The sequence below is a fragment of the Typopeltis vanoorti genome, chromosome 11 (assembly GCF_054136105.1).
Source record: "Typopeltis vanoorti isolate ZY-2024b chromosome 11, IOZ_Tvanoo_1.0, whole genome shotgun sequence".
NCBI lineage: Eukaryota > Metazoa > Arthropoda > Arachnida > Uropygi > Thelyphonidae > Typopeltis > Typopeltis vanoorti.
Genome location: NC_143559.1, coordinates 17,912,001 through 17,932,432, shown reverse-complemented (window position 1 = coordinate 17,932,432; position 20,432 = coordinate 17,912,001). Strand labels below are relative to the sequence as shown.

General features: G+C 36.9%; 1 protein-coding gene across 1 annotated transcript in view; it reads right to left on the bottom strand.

Moving 5' to 3' along the window:
- LOC150101338 (uncharacterized) overlaps nucleotides 1-16,173 on the bottom strand; it is a 51,545-nt gene extending 35,372 nt beyond the window's left edge. Inside the window, exon 1 of the mRNA XM_090400670.1 lies at nucleotides 16,139-16,173. The gene's annotated coding sequence lies outside the window, so the exon portion shown is untranslated. The remainder of the gene's footprint in view (nucleotides 1-16,138) is intronic.
- Nucleotides 16,174-20,432: the final 4,259 nt, after the last annotated feature.

Below are 20,432 nucleotides of genomic sequence, written 5' to 3'. Positions count from 1 at the left end.
TCTTCAACCAGTTAGTCGCAATCAGTATTTAAAGTGGAATAGTAATGATATATAAGAAACGGATGGACGTATGTGTTTACGAATATACACCATTCCGCTGTATCCAGTTTGAATGGTTAAATGTTTTTGATACCGCTTCCGTTTATACATTAAAGGAGACTGTGCATTCGCAATGTCGCTAAAAATCTACGATCAGGAATCTGAATTTGACTTGCATATTTCGGTTTCGTAAAAAAATTCTGATTGCTGTAGCTGGTGCAAAACCTAATGTTCGATTTCTTCTAATCGTTTACATTTTTTAACTTGCATCATTGCAAGTATAGTGAATTAGTATGGGAAAAATTCAAGGCTCAAAACTCGTTATTATTATTATTATTATTATTGCTGTTGTTTATCAAGTGCGCTACAGTTTGACAGACGAGGTCATGACATCACCTGTAAAAAGTATGTGCCCTTGACCCACTAGGAAAAGCTCGTCTTTGTCACCACTGATAATAGAGCATGCAGGGTACGGTGTGGGCCAGATGGGCGTTTCTCGTTTTTTCGAAGTATTCCTGGAAGGTATCCGGATGTGGAGGAAAGACTCGGAGGTGTGTGTGTCAGTAGGGAGGAAGATTTCATGAAACATAAAGTAACGTGCGATTTGCGAAATAACTCTGCATTGACAGAGTTATTTGTACTGCAAGACCGTAGTTCTAAGACTGTAGTTAAATGTACTGCAAGACCGATACAAAAACATACCCAAATGAAGTTTGTCTTTTGCAGAACCCAGGAGAACCGGCCCAAACATAAAGGGATCTCAAAGTGAAAATATTCCTTATTAAAGCAGGAGCTCCAAAAATCACATGCAGTTCAAATAAAAATAAAACATACTAATGATTTACATAACACTTCACTTTTTCATAAAACGAAATTTACATAATTCAGTAAAAATCCTTTCATTTTTATTCCATTCTTTCTTTCATTCACTCATGAAATATTGTGTAAAACGTCGATAATTAAAAACCGAGTTGCGAGAGCCTGTGTAGTTCAGCGAGTGTCGATGACGCTTTTCGGATGCAGATATATTCGAATCCATTTAGGACGCTAAGAACCCTTTATATAGAGGACTTCTCAAGTCATACGGACAGTGGCGGCTCATGGCTTGAAATCGTGGGTTGAAATGCAACTTTCGAAATATACAAACACACTGTAAGTACAGTGTATACGTGTTTGGATAAAATATCAAAATTATGGTAAAAATTTAAAAACAATTAAACATGAAAAAATATTGTTTATTATCGATAAAATTATACAGTTTGGTATAATTCAAAATTACTTTTAAAAAAATATATTCTTCTTGTTTTGTTTCGTGAAAAATATTGTTTATTATCGATAAAATTATGCAGTTTAGTATAATTCAAAATTACTTAAAAATAAAATCCATTCTTCTTGTTTTGTTTCGAGCGAAAAGGTCAATAACGTTTTCCTTGATGTTTGTGTGACTGTTGAAGAATTTTTTCTCCGTTGAAATCATCGCAAGTGCATTTAACTTATCCTGATTCATAGTGCTCCTCAGAAATGTTTTTATTCTCTTTAATTTGAAAAACAGCCTTCAGGTTCTGATGTAGTCATAGGAATTGCCAAGAGAATTTTTATCAATATAGTAATTTCACTAAGAACACAATCTAAATTATTTTCTGTTATAAATTTTAACAAGCCAATTAATTTACAATAATCATGCATGTCGGGTCTACTGTAGAATACTCGAAGTTCAGTTTCATGTTTTTCTTTGTTGATCATGGAATGCATCGTGTTTACGGAGTAAACACGATAAGCACTACGAACACTCTACTACTGGCAATCTGCATATAAACAACAGTGGAACTGCGCGACGGACAGTTCCGCATTACGCTAATAGTTCGCATCTCACTATAACGTGCATATGCTTGCGCGCGTAGCAGTATGACCCTGTGGTAAACACAGTGCTGCTAGCGTCCTTCGTCCTCCTAAAAACAGAATCTCTCCAATATAAAGAAAAAGACGTCGTACCTGTTCCGAGTTGAGAGATCTTTTACAGGAAGTGTCGTCAGAAGCTGAGAAATCGCCATCGAAAATATCGTTTTCTAATTCTACATCTGAATCATCATCATCGCTTGGCATATCTGATGAAGCAACTGACGACACTTCCTCTAAAAGATCTCTCAACTCGAAACTGGTACGACGTCTTTTTCTTCTTGTCATAATTATCTAAAATATCCACAGAAAATAAAATTCTTTATAGAATTTTAAGATATAAAAACTACAACAAAAAAATGTTTTTTTTTTGTTGTAGTAATGATAAGCAGTAATGAAGAAAAACAGCAATAAACACAGCAGATAGGAGTTCGTAATTCGCAAGACAATATCAAATATGAAAACCATGAACACTTACCACTAATTCAATAAAAAAAAAAGTATCTTACTTCTTTGAAACGCTAGCAAAGACGGAACTGAAACTGCATCAGATCATTTTAGAGATGTTGAAATAACGCTACAGTGTACACCAGTAAGCTGAACAAAAATTAACTAAAAACGAAGAAAAATATCCCTGCTCATACAAGAATCCTACATAGTTCCAAAGCGAAGATGGTAGCAAAGCAAAAAATATATATTTTTATACATGAAATATTTTTATACATATAAAAAAATATATATTTCAGGCAACAGGAATCCAAATACAAAACAAACTATGGAAAAATACTAACGCAGATGCCTACAAAAATCGGTTTTTGCATGTAGAATATCGGGGTGCATATGCATCCCTGTACACGGTTAAGCGCTGAGGTGCCTTTGAAGACTTACTACTACATTCAAATTCACCGATTTCAGTAAACTTCTTTTCAAATTGTGTGTAAAACATATCACAAATAGCATTCCTAAGAAAACTGGAAATTTTCCATTCGGCACCCCTGTACACAGAGAGAAGGTTAAATATGGCATTCACACACCCACACCCACACATGTCATTTTCTGATAACTGTCCATCAGTCACCCATTTATCCAGGCCAATGGTTTATACTCCAAACCCATATTCTCCAGTTTCTACACCTTTCTCCTGATGTCCAAAATCCAATAGTATGATAGTGTATCCATACCCTTTATATAACTCTCGTAACATTATAAAATACGAGCACTTTGCTCAGACATAACCTTCCTTTAGGAAACCCATTCTGTTTCTTGGAAAGTATAGCTTATTTGTTTACTAGTTTCTGTATGCGAATTCTTACCAACTTCTCTAAAATCTTCAAATTCACTCCAGAGATACTGATAGGTTGACGGACACATCAGTCTGTGCATCACCCTTGTGCAATGGGTTTATCATACATTCTTTCCGTTCCTGTGGGATCTTTTCTCAGCTAAGACTCAAATTATATAAGCATATCAAGGGCTTGGCCAGTTCGGCCGAACATTTTTGCATAAGTGTTGATATTCCATCTGTTCCTATCGTCGAATTATTATCCAGATTATACGAGGCTAGTCTGAAAAGTTCTCAGCCTAACAAGAAAAAAAACGAATTTATAATTTCAAAATGATTTTTATTTTTCAACATTATCTCCCTTATGACTAATACATTAATTCCAACGATGCTCCAGCGCCATTATCCCCGTCCCTGTAGTGGTTCTCAGTAAGATCTGCAAAATACCTCTCTACAGCTGCAATCACCTCTTGATTCGAAGAAAAACGCTGACCAACGAGGAAGATTTTTAGTTTTGGGAAGAGATAGAAGTGAGAGGGAGCCAAATCTCGGGAATAGGGTGGATGTTCCAACAGTTCATAGTGCAGATCCCTTAATTTTCCCATTGCCAAAACACCTTTGTGGGCAGGTGCACTGTCCTGATGAAAGATGATTTTTTTTTTTTTCTGCAAACCGGGTCTTTTCTCACGAATTTTTTCGTCTAGTCTGGTTAACAGATCGGAATAATATTCCCCGGTTATTGTTTTACCCTTTTCAAGATAATTTGGCATCCCAAAAACCGATGCCATCTTCTTTGGCTCTGAACTTCTGTCCACTGTTTCGACTGCTGTTTGGATTCTGGTGTGTACTGGTGAATCCAAGTCTCATCCATAGTAATAACTCGACGCACAAAATCAGTTTTTATTCTTGTTAAAACGCTCCAAGCACTGTTCAGAGATTTTCATGCGAGTGCGCACCGCACCCATCTTGCGCAAAGCGTTTTCATTTGCAATTCTTCATGCAAAATATATCCTACACGTTCTTTTGAAAGGTCTGTAGTCTTAGCAATTTCACGCACTTTGACTCACCGGTCATCCAATACCATATCGTGCACTCGATCAATGATTTCTGGTGTTATTACACTTTTTGGATGTCCTTCACGTGGATCATCTTCAAGGCTGGTACGGCCACGTTTAAACTCGGCAGTTCATTTCTTAATTGTCGAAAACGAAGGAGAAGAGTGCCCGTAAACTTTTATGAACTTCGAATGAATTTCTTTTGGCGTTAGACCTTCTTTTACAAAGAATTTTATAACCGCACAATATTCAATTTTATCCATTTCAAGGGATTCAGATAGCTGTATAAAACAAACTACTTGATAGAATGATTTGAAATTTCACATGGATGCTTATGACAGATGTACCAACTTTGAAAAAAAAAAAATCTTGCCGATAATGTTAATATCTATGGTTGAGGCCGAAAACTTTTCTGACCACCCACGTACAACAGTTCTAGAACCTCTTTCTCATGCAGCTGTTATCTCTTTATCCAGTGTAGTGGATAAAGTGGATTAATTGAACTGTTGCATCTGTTTCTGACAAGTGCCATCAGCATTCATTCTTTTTTTACTTGTAGCATAAAGATAAAATTCTTATGGGTCGTAAATTGACTTTTCTTTTCATACTCTAACTTAGCTTTCCATACAAGACTCTGGCCTGAGCTTTATGTATTTCATAACTCCTCTCATTCACTCTTATCTTACCATATTTCCTTCACATTATCGTCTTATGGATCTCTTGTTTAATGAGATTCCGCATCCATTTCACTCACATCCTATTTGTTTTTCGAACTCTAGGGCGCATTCAGATACATCTTTTCAAAGCTTCCCATCCCATGCACTGCTGTTATTCTTGTCATTCAGTGACTGATACTGCAACCAAAGTTCCTGAGTTTACCATAATTTCTCCATTTGTAGTTCAGCATGTATACCTGTCCTGATTGGAACTTTTATGTACTTGGCTACTTCCCTGGTCAGTACGTCATGATCACCGTCATCAAGTGGTGGCAAAAATCACATTCTTAACTTAGAGAGCTTCTAATGTTACAACTAAATTTAACACTTTGTCGTCGAGTTGCTTCTTTCACATGCTGCATGAGGAAATCATTTCGCAATAGCTTCAATAAATTCTTCGTTCTTACGAGTTTTCTCTGCTACCCAATCAACATTCGGATAATTAAGTTGTCCACAATAATTATTCATTTAATACTTAAGGAAATTTGGCGATGCATTTCTTCATCCCCAGCTGACGAACCGTCAGGTCTGTGGTAATACTCCTTCCCCACTTCACACCGGATAGCGTCATACTCGTTGCTACTCGTACACGGGACTTGATTGCTTTCATATGGTTCCATCTTGGCTGGACTGAAGTCATCTGATTAGATTAATAACATTCCTCCTATCTCTTCTGTCATTCTATTCCACTTACTATATCCTACTCGGAGAACCTTTTTGTGAAATTGTTGGTGTTTTGCTAATGCCAACAACTGCAGGCCGTTACTTATTAACCGAAGTAAGAGACTCAATCACTCTGTTTCTAATGCGCTTGGCATTTGTGTTTAGACGTAGCAAGTTAAGTCGTCGCTTTTTCATGTACTTAAATAAATGATCTTCTTGGCCCATTTGGGCAACTTTCTCTTTTCCCTCCCCATACACATTCATAATACCCTAATTTTTGGGTAGTCCTTCCCAAAACTACGCTCTGGGAAGGACTACCCAAAGCGTAGTCCTTCCCTTCAGCAGATTCATAACTATGCTCATTGATATTCGTATCACTATTACGTCTGCACATCCTAGTTCAACTTAGATATAATCCTCAGCATTCCTCCTAAGATTATCTTAGGTGTTCTTGACTATGCATTTATTTATTTATTTATTCATATGGAGTTTCCTCCCTTTTCTTCCCCTTCCCTATTGGGGCGAGTTGAGCCCCCCCCGCATGGGGGATTAAGTATTTATGGGTGTAGATCTGTGTGTTCACGGGGCCGGTTTGCTTGCTTGCGGGATGAACCCCCCCCCCCAGATAAACCGGGGGGAAAAAAACCCTGCTGTCCACGCCCAAGACCAACTAACATTGCTATGGCCGAGGAAGATCCTTCAGCTCCTCACGTCGGCGACGGGAATCGAATCCAGGACACTCCTTCCCCAGGCATATGGTTGCGAAGCGCATAGCCACTAGGCCAACCGCGCGGACGACTATGCATTAATCTCATTCCACTAAATAATTTCTCCAGGCAACTGATGCCAAATCCATTCACGTGCAGGTTAACTCTCTTATATTGTACAAGTGGCATTTACCATAATCACTCCATACATTTAAAATCTCGCATTCATTTTTCCATCTCGGTAATAAATTAACTATTTTTTTTAATTTTTCATTTTTCTTTCATATCCTCTCTCAGCATTAGCATTTTAAATCACGTATATAAATGCAACTGTTTTATTTGAAGTGATAAATTTCTAAATCGCCTAATGATATTTTTTAATGCGTATTCTATACTGTACTACATTACCGAGGCAGAAATTACGTGAGAGATAATATGGCGCAAGAGAGAATGGGGGGGGGGGGGTTAATGGCAAAATATTACTATTTACTTTCCTTTACTCATTTTTATAATTTAATTTTTTTTTTAAAGGCGATCTCTATGGGTACTTAAATGTGGGCATATTATTACATAGTTCAGCGGATTTGTACCGGAGTAAGTTCAAAAAATAACACCCGGAACCAAAGCCAGAACCTAGTTTCCTGTGAGGAGGCAATACTTGTAATTTGTTTATGTCAAGAAAGATTGCAGGTTAGATTTTTCTGGAAAGGGATTTCGTCTTGTTTAGAGATTCGGATATTTATTTAAAGGTTTGGCATGAGAAATAAAATCCACCCCTATGAAAAATAGATGTTGGAAATCAGTGTTTAAGCTTATAGAGATACATCGCATTGCTAAAATTACAAAGACACACGCGAACTTCACGGATTTAAATACATCGATCATTCACCTTTTGCCTGCATTTACAGATGCCTTTCTCTTCTCTGTACACTTCGCACTAAATTTGATAAACAGGCATTTGAGCCCAACTCCACCAAACTGGTGATCACTTCCAGTAATAATGAAGTTGAACGTATTGGTAGAGTGGACCGTGAATTCTTAGTTAAAAGCACGCAGTGATGTATACAGTGAAAGTGCGATTTCTATTTTATTTTTCATATGAATGACTTCAGGGGAAAACGCACTGAAACTTTGGAATTGCATGATGTTTCCCGAAATGTATACTCAGAAAAGGCTGCCTCGCTATTAACTCCCGAAGGTTGTTTGGCTAAAATTTCAATAGTTCCAACACGGGTACGCCAAGTTCACTATGACAGCCCACTGCAGCATTTCATTACGCTTCACTGGTGGAGTGGAGCTGAACAAAACTTCGCAGCTTAATGTGTTTGACCTTCCTGAATATTTCTCGCTATCCGAACTCAAAACCAGACTTAATTAGAACTAAGCACGGGTGTCATTTTGGTGCAACGCCGAGTTTTCATTTCTGCAAAACAGATGAATTTCATTAATGGATTTGTGTTGGAGGCTAAGAATATTATCTGGTGACTAAAATGTAAAGTAAATGATGCACAGATTTTAAGTCGAGTTTCGTTACGGGAGGGGAAAACTATCCCCTAAGTTGCCGGCCTAGTGGTAAAGCACCCTCTCTCCAACCAACCGGCTGAGGTTCGATGTTTAAGATTGTTTTTAGGCGACAGATGAATTTCATCGCCCAGCACGAGACCACCACCACCCTCCGGTAGTCTTGCACAGGAAGGCCTGACGCGACTTGAAAATGTTAGAGGAGAGTTTCCAGATTATGTAAAAGACACTGGAAAATAAAAAAAGACAATAATTCAAGCAATCTTAGCTCACCCACGATACTATGTTTGTGGCCCCTTTCACGAAAGGTTGCAAACCCAAAGTCATACGAGCACATTGATACGCAAAACGACCTTATTAGAAGAATATACCAGTGCCAGAGACAGCACCAGGTTAGCCATGAGTTATGGCTAAGCTGGTGCTGTCTCATGGTCCAGTTTATTTGTCCAGCTTATCCAACTAATAGGACAACAATGCATTTAACCAAAACTCTAGAAATAAATTCAATTATTATACTTTGCAGATGGAAGTTGCAAAAGCCTTGATCATCAGCACACTACCAGTCGGCATTAACGTCGCAGGCTTAGCGGTCCAAGGAAGTTTTGCGACTCTAGCGTTGATTTCTCTAATCTAACTATTATCACTCGCCACTATTTTTATGCCTCTGATATTGCTGATGAACTGGTAGTTTCCAAAGCACGAATGTTAAGGGGACTAATTGTTTTCGACTGCCGGACTTCTCCCACATCACCTGACATTCATTCGTTCATGTTTGAACTGGTCGCTTCACAAATTTATAGTATGGCGCGATAAACAATTATCAGCCTCCTACTGATAATTGGTCTTTGATGTCACAATTTGAGAATTAAAACTGTGCTGCATTTCATTGTTCCTTTGAATTAAAAAGATGCTCTGTTTGGGATGTCATCACCACCCACCAAACCCGAGGAACACGAGGATTCGCCTTTCATTTGTATGGACTGAGATGCTAATAACACTACAGTGTGTTTATGATAAAACAAACGTTGATAAAGGCTCTTCGATTTACTAGGAAAATCTAAAACTCGTTGCCGTTAGGATTTCTCTTGGGATGCGTGGGAAGGTCTTGAGCTTAGTTGTACTCAACTTTTTTTTTTTGCTTCATTCCTTACTTCTCTTCTTGCCTTGGTCTGTAGGCAGTTGTCAGTCACATGAACTATAAAACGGCTCATAGAATCCCTGGTTTTTGTTCTTGACAAAGGTTACCTGACCAGTCCCCCCCCGCCCCCCAGGATTCTTCCACGTCCTACAAGTGGATATAGTTTTCTCTGGCAATGCTGTGGGAAGGCAAATTATTATTATTATTATTATTTTTTTTTTTTTTTTGCTCACCAACTTCTCTGCGAACTGAGTAGAGTGACTATTAATCTCCCCATAACTATTTTTTCTTATTTGTCGGGGTAGGGAAAGCTAGTGTATGTAATCTTACTTTCTGCTCATTGAGAAGGTTTACCCCCCCCCCCCCAAAAAAAAGCTTACCCCAGATGTTTTTAAACAGGTAGACAGATTTCACAAATTTCACTCCGATGGGCCACAGATTCGGTATTTATATTAGACCTACCATCTCTGCCCTTTCAATCATCTTTCAATCTCAGGTGAACAATTATAGGTGAGATCTGTAATTGTCATCTCATTAAACTTTACTGATAACCCATTCGCCATCGATTCTCAGTATAGCTTCAAACATTATATCGTTTATGCTTCTTCATTAATTTTTACTGTCTTTAATTGGTGTAATGAACTTCATGCCAGAGTTTTCTAGGTTTTAACCATCTGTGGGTGGCATTGCACCAAAAATAAGGATAAAAAATAAACACAGGCTTCACGACAGGAATAATTGAGAAAGACGATACAATAAAAATAATGAAAAGTACGTTTTATTAATTGTTAATTAGCCACTGCTTTTTGTGTTACCATTTGGTCAAATTTTAGTTTACTCTCAAAACATTAAAGATCACATTATTGTTCAAATATGCATTACAGTTATAATTGGATACTTACTCCACAACGAATATCAGTGAAATCCATATGTTCTGTTTGTTTTTTATGTGCTGCCATCTATCGTATAAAAATGCGTTTTTGATATAACATTATTAACTAGTAGAAATAAATGAACTCAAAAGACTTAATTTTATAATTTAATTTCAACATAATACCCACTACTCAGGTCAAATAAACCTTTTCAATTATCAGTTGTTAATTCATTAGAATAATTATCACGAAGAAATTAAGTATCTTACTTAATTTCTTTAAGTTTAAGGCAGTGTTGTGGAATTGGAAGGAAAATAATGTTCATTAGATGTCAGTTTCTTATTTTCATCTCTAAAGGTGATCGTAAAGGTCTCATTATTTGGTTTGTATTTAATTACGTGGTTGATTCAGATGAATAATGGATGTTTCTCAAATGTACTATCTCAAGTACAGTATTTCTTGTTTATTATAGACTTTTATTCGCTGAAAACTAAAATCGCCTTAAGCCGATTGCGTCTAAAAAGCAAGAAATTTAAAATATGTCTCTGAAAATAGCTTATAAAAACTATAATCAATAAATGTAGTTAATTTTTAATATTGTTTACTAGGATATTTTCGATTTAAATCTAGAAGTTTATGTTTGTGCTTTTAAGCTAGCAAACATATGTCATCGGTGAAATGTAGATCTTTAAGAATGGGGAAATTACGTGAAAAAAAAAAAAAAAAAGTGAGATTAGCGTGTCAGTAATGCATGACTATGCTTTTTCTAGAACTATCTTCCCAGAGATTTTTTTTTTTTTTTTTTTTTTTTTTTAATCTCCGAAGGGAGCCGAACTCTAAACACTGTTTTTGGCATGCATTTAAATTTGTTGAATTTCCTATTCTCCTTACTTTTCCTATATTCTGACTTTTATATCAACGTCTCTGTAAATCACTCTTTGAAAACAGCTTGGTGAACAATGATCATTGAACACTTTTTTTTTTTTTACACCTTCTCACATAATGCGAGATAAAATTATAAAATGGAACTAACAGTTTTTTTAACACATGATGGTGAACATGAAAATATAAGGAATATGTAACTTCATAAAATTAAAAGATCATAGGATATATTTCAGAGAAATATAATTCTAGTATATCCTTCCCCATCCAAATCCGCTTCTTCCCACAGTCTCATTATGGAGTTCTGTTATGCAGGAGGAAGCTTCCTACTCCTGTTGGAGTTTGAAGGCCATCAGCAGATAGTCCTCAAAATTCTCAGTTAGTTCTTGAAGTACAGATTGCTTTATATCAAAATGCACTAATGGAAATTCGGCGAATCCACAAAAGTGAACTAATAAGTGCTAGATATTAGCATGCAAAAATCGTTAAGTGCGTTGCTAAACAAAGACACTTGTTTTCAGAATTCTAGTTCCTTTTATACAAGTTCACTAGCAGAAAGCTAACGAAAACAATTCGCGTAAAGATTTCTCTTGGATTCTAATTCCATATACCATGCCGCGATTTATAAGTTTTCTGATTGCAAACCCATCTTCTTTCTTTAGTATGTATTAGGGCTGAATTTAAGGTTCGGGCCGCAATAACCTTTTGAGGTCCTCATTCTACTGAGTAAATTTTAGGTTTAATCGCCTTCATGCTCATCAAAGAGTGCGTATAAAATGCTACATACATCGGTTTTTATTATTAAAATATTTTTGATATAGGTAACATCAAAACTGATCATGTAAAACATTTTATTCATTTTTATTTTAAAAAATCCACATATTCGACACCTATCATATCTTACCTTAAACTCATCGCCGTCTTGGCACTCACAACTAATTCTGGCAGTCCATTACAATCATTCGCCTCTCTCCAAGCAAAAAATCTAGTCGCACACCCTTACTGACCAGTGGTGGCTCATGGTTCTCTTTCTACTAGTCATGTATTGAAAAATCTTGTGTCAGTCTTATTATTATTATTACGGGCAACTCCAGGGAGTCCTTAGACTCATCGAGGGAGGCCCCAAATCATGTTCATCACAACTATTCGACATTCATACGGTATCTATCATACCTTGCCTTAAACTCATTCACTGTCACAGCATCCACCACCGACTCTGGCAGCCCATTCCACTCATTCACCACTCTAAAAGTAAAGAACCCAGCTCTAACACCCTTACTAACCACACTTTTGCCGAGTTTTCATGGATGTCCCCTAGTCCTCCCACAACCAGCCCTGTTCTCAAAAATATCTTCTGAATTAATTTTATAGAAACCCTTCAGTAATTTGAATGTCTCAATCATATCTCCCCTCCTCCGTCTATCAACCAATTTTTGCAACCCACAAATCCTCAACCTGTTCTCATATGGTTCATTCCACAGACCTGCTATCATCTTGGTCACTCGCCTCTGGATCCTTTCAACCTCCTCCCCATCAAGAAGAAACCTAGGTGACCAAATCTGGGCACAGTAGTCGAGAGGTCTTATCAAGGCTCGATACAGAGGAATAATAACCTGCTTGTCTCTGCTTGTCAACGTATTCTTCAGCAACCAAGTGATTTGATGAGCTGATTTAGCTACTTTTGCAATGTGCCCCCTAAACTTCAACTCCTTATCCACCAACACTCCTAAATTTCGTGCCTCATCAATTTCCTGGAGTACAGTTCCACCAATGTAGTAAACTGCTGCTAATCTTTTCACCCCAAAATGTATAACCTTATATTTTGCCACATTAAATTGACATCTTATAGAGTGTCTTACGTCTACACGTCCCCTCTTATCAACTAGACTCTGCAACCCACACATCTTGAGGTTATCCTCAGGGGTCAATTCAGACCTGGTACCATCTTGGTCACTTTGGATCTTCTCCATCATCTTTAGATCCCAAGAAATCCAGGTGACCAAATTTGAGCACAATAAAGAATGCGGCCGAATCATAGTCTTACAAAAAGGGATAATAACTTCCCTATTTTTAATTGTTGGCGTGTTCTTCAACATCCGAATGATCTTATGAGCTAATCTGCCAACTTTTGCAACATACCCTCAGAACTTCAACTCTATCCACGAAGATTCTCAGATCCCTAGCGTCGTCAATTTCCTGCAATCCAATACCCATCTCTGGGTAAACTTCTTTTCATTTTTAATCTTGAGCAAAATTTATTCTCAGATAAATGGGAAAAAAATGGGAAAAATATTTTTGAAACTTCAGTAAATAATAATAATTTACTATTGTGTTTATTAGGATATTGCGAATGTTGTTGTTATTATTATTATTACAACGGGTCTCCATGGATCGTTTAATTATGCGAGTTAACTACTTATCGAAATTAAATGATATTGTCAGTAGATTTAGTTTGGTCTTTAATTTATGTTACATAAAATGATTCTATTCACCATGCTATTTAAATAGAGATTTTATTCAATAATAGTTTTAATCGTCATCATATACCCTCGGCGGGATGTACAGGATGTTATGGATAGTACTACATGAAAAAAAATTTACATCATTACAAACTTTCTATCTACAATTTTCCTCCAAATCAGTCTGTTACTTGTCAAGACTCCAACATTATCAGATCTTATATTTCTATCTTCTAAGGCACTTTTTACCATATTAATCCATCCATATCCTGGTCTTCCTCTGGGTCTTTTTCCTGCCAACCTGGCAGAGAACACTTGTTTTGCTAATCTTTCCTCCCCCATTCTGTTCAAGTGACCATACCACCTGAGATTAGCTCTGCTAACGCATTCTTGGATGCCAACAATGTCAAGTTCTTTCCCAATATCCTCATTTTTAATGTGATACTGCCAAATGCCATCTGTTCAGTCTTTCTCAGAACTCACATAATATCAGAGGTCTCTAGTCTTTGATCAAGTATTTTATTTCTAACCCAGCTCTCAGATCCATAAGTCAAAATTAGTTTTGAACACTGCTTTGTATACAGCTAATTTAGTATCTTGACTAAATTTATTTGTTATTCGATATAAATTTATTCACTTAACTTCCCACCTTCTCTGATAATTCTGCAGCCTGTTTCAAAATGTAATTTGCCATTTTCACTGAAAAGTTGTGCCTAAACTGCTGAAATGTTTTACTTGATCTGTAGATTCTCCATTCAGGATGCAGTTGTATTTTTCATGTTTTTAATATATTTTAATTTAATAGTTTTAATCTATATATTATTAAACTATTCTTAGTGTTTTTCACGTTAACTTCATACGCAATTACAATAAAGCTTGAAAGCTCTGTTTAATTTCCTTGAAATTCATAAAAAAAATGTCAAATAGAAAAAATCATAACTGAAAGCTGCAGCAGCCCGTTTTCAGTTTCGCTAAGAAATGACCGTTAGGAGAAGGCAAAGTCGTGCAAAATTGGATATCCTTATCTTGGATGGTGAAATCTAGTAGCCAATCTAAGAAATTGCACCGAACAAAGGACTAGCTACCCTGTTTGGGCCTCCACTTTCCGCTACTAGTAAATAAACAATTTATGGTTACCGTTGGGGCATTCCTAAGTTATTAATTCCACGAATAGGTGCACATTGTAAAAACAACCAAGAATTATTATTATTATTATTATGTGACACCTCCTAGGGGTCCAAAGACTCATCGAGGGAGAGTGTACCAACAGCATCGAACGATTGATTCCCTTCCAACTACTAACCACGCTCAAACTTGCTTAATTTTTTTTCGTGAGCCATTAGTAGCAGAGGCTCTACCAATCAACCAACCTTTATTGCGATGATTTTTTTTTTAAATAATAAAACAATTTTCATGCGTTTGTATGCTGTTCGTTAGTTATAAATTTAAGTTGTAACTTGCACATAAATTTAGCTTTGTGTATGCGTGTAATACTGCTACAAAATATATCTCTACACTGTGGGGTATTCTTGGCAAATTAGCCAAAAGATCAAACGGTGAAAGTAAAACGAGCGTGTGTAAATAGAAAACGTAGACGGATATGAGAAAATGAAGACGACACTTATGTTTTACGCACCCAATCCACGGTCAAAGAAGCAGCTCAAGGTGAAAACCACGGGAAGAAATCTGGAGGGCAAATATATTCAGCCAGCATAACGTTTACTGACACTGCGCGAAAGGAATTCAGCTAAGATGTAAGCATTTATTAAGGCTGACATAGCAATCATTGAAGCTTAGCTAAATTAAGCGCAGGTCAGTCGAGGAAAAAACGTCACAGACGTGAACCGCAGAATAACTATGAAAATTTGTTTTCACCAAAATCTCCGAGTTTCCTAAACTGCCCATGAAAATATGGCAATTTCTGCGATATCTAGTACCGCGTCTTATGGGATGGGGGAAGAAGTGATAGAGCAGAGCGCAGTCTGGTTGTCTACGTAACTCGAAACGTGTGTCGATCGACTTGTATTGTAAATGGCATAATTACTTAAATATCAACTTTCCACTTGACCAAAGAGATAAATTGGTGCTAGCTTAAAGTGCTAGAACGATACGAGGTGGTAATAAACAGTGGCGGCTCGTTGCTTGAAATCATGGGGGTGCTGCAACTTTCGAAATATACATACACACTGTAAGTACAGTGGATATGTGTTTGGATAAAATATCAAAATTATGGTAAAAATTAAAAAAAAAATTAAACATGAAACAATATTGTTTATTATCGATAAAATTATACAGTTTGGTATAATTCAAAATTACTTAAAAAAATATATACTCGTATATATTTCTTGTTTTGTTTCATGAAAAAATATTGTTTATTATCAATAAAATTATACAGTTTAGTATAATTCAAAATTACTTAAAAATAAAATCCATGTTCAAAAATAAAAACTATAACATATGTTATGTCTTTAATTGTAATGTCCAAATATTTAAAGAGACGGAGTAAACACGATAAGCACTACGAACGCGACGGACAGTTCCGCATTACGCTAATAGCTCGCATCTCACTATGACGTGCATATGCTTGCGCGCGTAGAAATATGACACTGTGGTAAACACAGTACTGCTAGCGCCCTTTGTCCTCCTAAGTGCTACAACAGCGTTTCCCAAACTTTTCCTACGACGGAACACTTCACAAATCCTGAAATTTTCACCGAACACCTTGGTTATTTTGTAATGTATTAATTAATAATTAGTTGTTAATTTAGCTGATTTTTATTATTAATTAATAATTGATCATTAATTAATAATTAATTAAACATAAACATCATCAAATTAATTTGCTGATTTTCATTGACATATCCCATTCTGATCACCAAAAATTTATAATATTATTATAAGTACTTACCAGTGAATGCAGACTTTCTCCTGTGTGCTGGTAGTTTCTCCCTCCATTTTTACATCCTGGAGATCGCTTTGTAGGCTGGTGGTGGATCACTCACTATCTGTTGCGTCACAAGCACCTTCAATAAGAGATTTCTTAATATCAAAATTAAACTAAGTCCTTTGGCTCTTATTCATATAAAAATATAAATCTGTAGGCCTATTACTTTTAAAAAATCACGGCACTACGGTTTCGAAACTTCCACCCAACAATACGAACTTGCGAAGGAAGTATTCAGTATAACTAGATTTAAGAACCGGATACAGATTACCTTGATCTTCAATTTTAGTGGAAAAATTTTCTTTATACTTAATTGCTGATTGGTCACTAACATTTCCAACTCAGATGTTATTTCGTTCAGTTTTGAGAACAAAGGATAATCCGCCCATTGTTGTAATTGGCTTGCAGGCAATTTTTATGATGGGTCATAAACAGTGGTATTCTCTTTCTCGCTTGTTGAAAGATTTCGATGTGTGAAAACTAACGATAATTCATGAATATTTCCATGTTTAAAAATATGCTGCTTGGTCAATGACATTTGCTACACAGATGTCATTTCCTTCAGTTTTGAGAACAGAGGATATGCCACCCATTGTTATAATCCGGTTGCAGGCAATTTTTATGACTGGTCATAAACAGCGATATTCCCTTTCCTGTTGAAAGGTTTTGATGTGTTAAAATTAACGATACACAGATTCACGAATATTATTCTCCTCAGAATATTTCCACTATAAAATATTTATTCATGAAAAATACTTATGAAAACATTGATTGATTCTGCCAGAGAGGCATGTGGTGAGGTTGTCTGCAAGGATAAAAAATACCAGAACTCCCTGGTGGACATAGGAAGTTAAAGAGGCAGTGAAGGAAAAGAAGAAAGCATATCAAAAGTTCCTGTCAAATAAGTCAATTTGTGCTCTTAGAGAATACAGAGACAAATGCAAGAATGCTAAACACTGTGTAAAACTAGCTAAACAAAAGTCATGGGAGGACTTTGGCAAGAATATAGAAAATAAATATCAAGAAGGTGGCAAAATATTCTGGAGGTTGTTGAAGAAGCTTAGGAATGGAGGAAAGAGTGGTAAAAGGAATTAGAGATGATAAAGGTGATATGAAAACTGGAGAAAAAGATATCCTTGAAGTATGGAGTAATTACTTTGAAAAACTGCTAAATGAAACAAGCAGTGATGACAGCACAGTGGTAAAAAAAAACACTGACCAATACTTGAAGTAGAAAAAGCCTATCCATACTTGAAGTAGAAAAAGCCATCAAAGGCTTGAAATGTGGAAAGGCAGCAGGAGTAGATGATATTTGACCAGAAATGCTGAAGTATGGTGGTGCAAGAGTCTTACAGTGGCTGCACTGCATAGTTCAGAAAGCCTGGACAGAGGGACAAATTCCCGATGATTGGAGTAGAGCTCTCATAGTACCCATATATAAAAAGGGAAATAAAACTGAATGTGAGAATTACAGAGGTATTTCCCTACTGAGTGTTCCTGGCAAGATCTATGCAAGTATACTTGAGAAACGGTTGAGAAGAATTGTGGAAGAAAAGCTTGGTGAAGAACAAGCTGGATTCAGGCCAAATAGAGGCTGTCAGAATCAGATCTTCACTTTACAACAAATAGTCGAGAAAGCATGGGAATATAACAGAAATCTGTATTTAAGTTTTGTCGATCTGTAAAAGGCATATGACAAGGTGCCAAGAGAGAGAAGCTATTCAATGCGCTACAGTTATATGGTGTCAATGGAGCATTATATCAAGCAATACTTAGTCTTTATTTGAGTTGTAAGTCAGCAGTTAGAATTGAAGGAAGTACAGGAAGATGGTTTAATGTTAAATCTGATGTGAGACAAGGATGTACATTATCCCCTCTGTTATTCATTATCTATATGGATCACAATTACTATTATTATTACTATTATTATTACGGGCAACTCCAGGGTGTCATTAGACTCATCGAGGGAGGCCCCAAATCATATTCATCACAACTATCTGACATTCATACAGTATCTATCATACCTCGCCTTAAACTCATTCACTGTCACAGCATCCACTACAGACTCAGGGAGCGCATTCCACTCATTCACTACTCTAAAAGTAAAGAACCCAGCTCTAACACCTTTACTAACCACACTTTTGCCCAGTTTCCATGGATGTCCCCTAGTCCTCCCACAACCAGCCCTGTTCTCAAAAATATCTTCTGAATTAATTTTATAGAAACCCTTCAGTAATTTGAATGTCTCAATCATACTCCCCTCCTCCGCCTATCAACCAATTTTTGCAACCCACAGATCCTCAACCTGTTCTCATACGGTTCATTCCACAGACCTGCTATCATCTTGGTCACTCGCCTCTGGATCCTCTCCACCTCCTCCCCATCAAGAAGAAACCTAGGTGACCAAATCTGAGCACAGTAGTCTAGATGGGGTCTTATCAAGGCTCGATAGAGAGGAACAATAACCTGCTTGTCTCTGCTTGTCAACGTATTCTTCAGCAACCAAGTGATTTGATGAGCTATTTTGGTCACTTTTGCAATGTGTCCCCTAAATTTCAATTCCTTATCCACCAACACTCCTAAATCTCGTGCCTCATCAATTTCCTGGAGCAGGGTTCCACCAATGCAGTAAACTGCCGCCAATCTTTTCATCCCAAAATGCATAACCTTACATTTTGCCACATTAAACTGACATCCATTCTCCTTAGCCCAGACCTCCAATCTATCCAAATCATCCTGCAAAATTTTGACGTCGTCTGCATTCACTATTGCCCTACCCAACTTCGCATCATCCGCAAACAAATGTACTGTTCCTCTCAGATCATTTCCTATATCATTTATGAACAAATTAAATAGCAGTGGTCCAAGAACAGATCCTTGTGGCACACCACTAGTCACAGGCCGTCTTGTGGACTCTACTCCCGAGTAAACCACTCTCTGATATCTCTCCGTCAACCACCCTCCTATCCATCTCACCAACCCTATGTCCATTCCCATATGCTGCAATTTACTGATTAGAATTCCATGTGGAATCCTGTCAAAGGCCTTGGCAAGGTCCAGTAGAATCACCGTAAACCCATTACCCTTATCCAGTTCAGCCGTCACTGTGTTATAATACGTGAGCAAGTTACTGAGGCATGACCTACCCTTCACAAAACCATGCTGTCCCCGATACAGTATCCCATTTTCTTCTATCCAATCTTGTATTTTCCTCTTGACTATTTTCTCTAAGACCTTGACAATGATTCCTGATATGCTAATCGGTCGGTAATTTACAACAGTAGTCTTGGAACCACCTTTATGCAGTGGAACTATTTTCCCCTCTTTCCACCCGCTCGGGACTAACCCAGACCCGAATGAAGGAAAATCACAATATGAAGGAAAGTGGTATTAAACATGATATCAAAATTGGAGATGTTAATGTCAGCTCTTTGCTTTATGCGGATAATGTTATACTTCTAAATAAATCCGCTACAAGTCTGCAAGATTCTCTGACAAAATTGAATAGCTGTTGTAATAGATATGGTATGAAGGTCAGCAGTAAAAAGACAAAGACGATGAAAATAGGCAGAATCATTGAAAATGTCAACTGTGTTGTGAATGGAGAACCTGTGGAACATGTGAAACATTTCAACTACTTAGGCATGATTTTTAGTGAAGATGGTAAATTAAATATAGAAATAGACAACAGAATCAGCAAAGCTGGTATAGTAGGAAGTCAATGGAATAAATTCATATGGAATAAGAGAGAAATTAGTCGGAACACTAAATTAGCTATATACAAGACAGTGTTCAAACCAGTTTTAACTTATGGATCTGAGAGCTGGGTCAGAAGTAAAACACTTGACCAAAGACTAGAGACCGCAGATATGAGAGTCCTGAGAAAGATTATAGGCGTGAGCAGATGGCATCAATGGCAATATCATATTAAAAACGAGGATATTAGGAAATAACTTGATATTGTCAACATTCAAGAATTCGTAAGCAGAGTTAATCTCGGGTGGTATGGTCACTTAAACAGAATGGGCGAAGAAAGATTAGCAAAACAAGTGTTCTCTGCCAGGTTGGCAGGAAAACGATCCAGAGGAAGACCAAGATATAGGTGGATTGATACAGTACAAAGTGCCTTAGACGATAGAAATATAAGATCTGATAATGGTTGGAGTCTTGACAAGTAACAAACTGATTTGGAGGAAAATTGTAGATAGGAAGTTAGTAATGATGTAATTTTTTTCATGTAGTACAGGATATGAATACT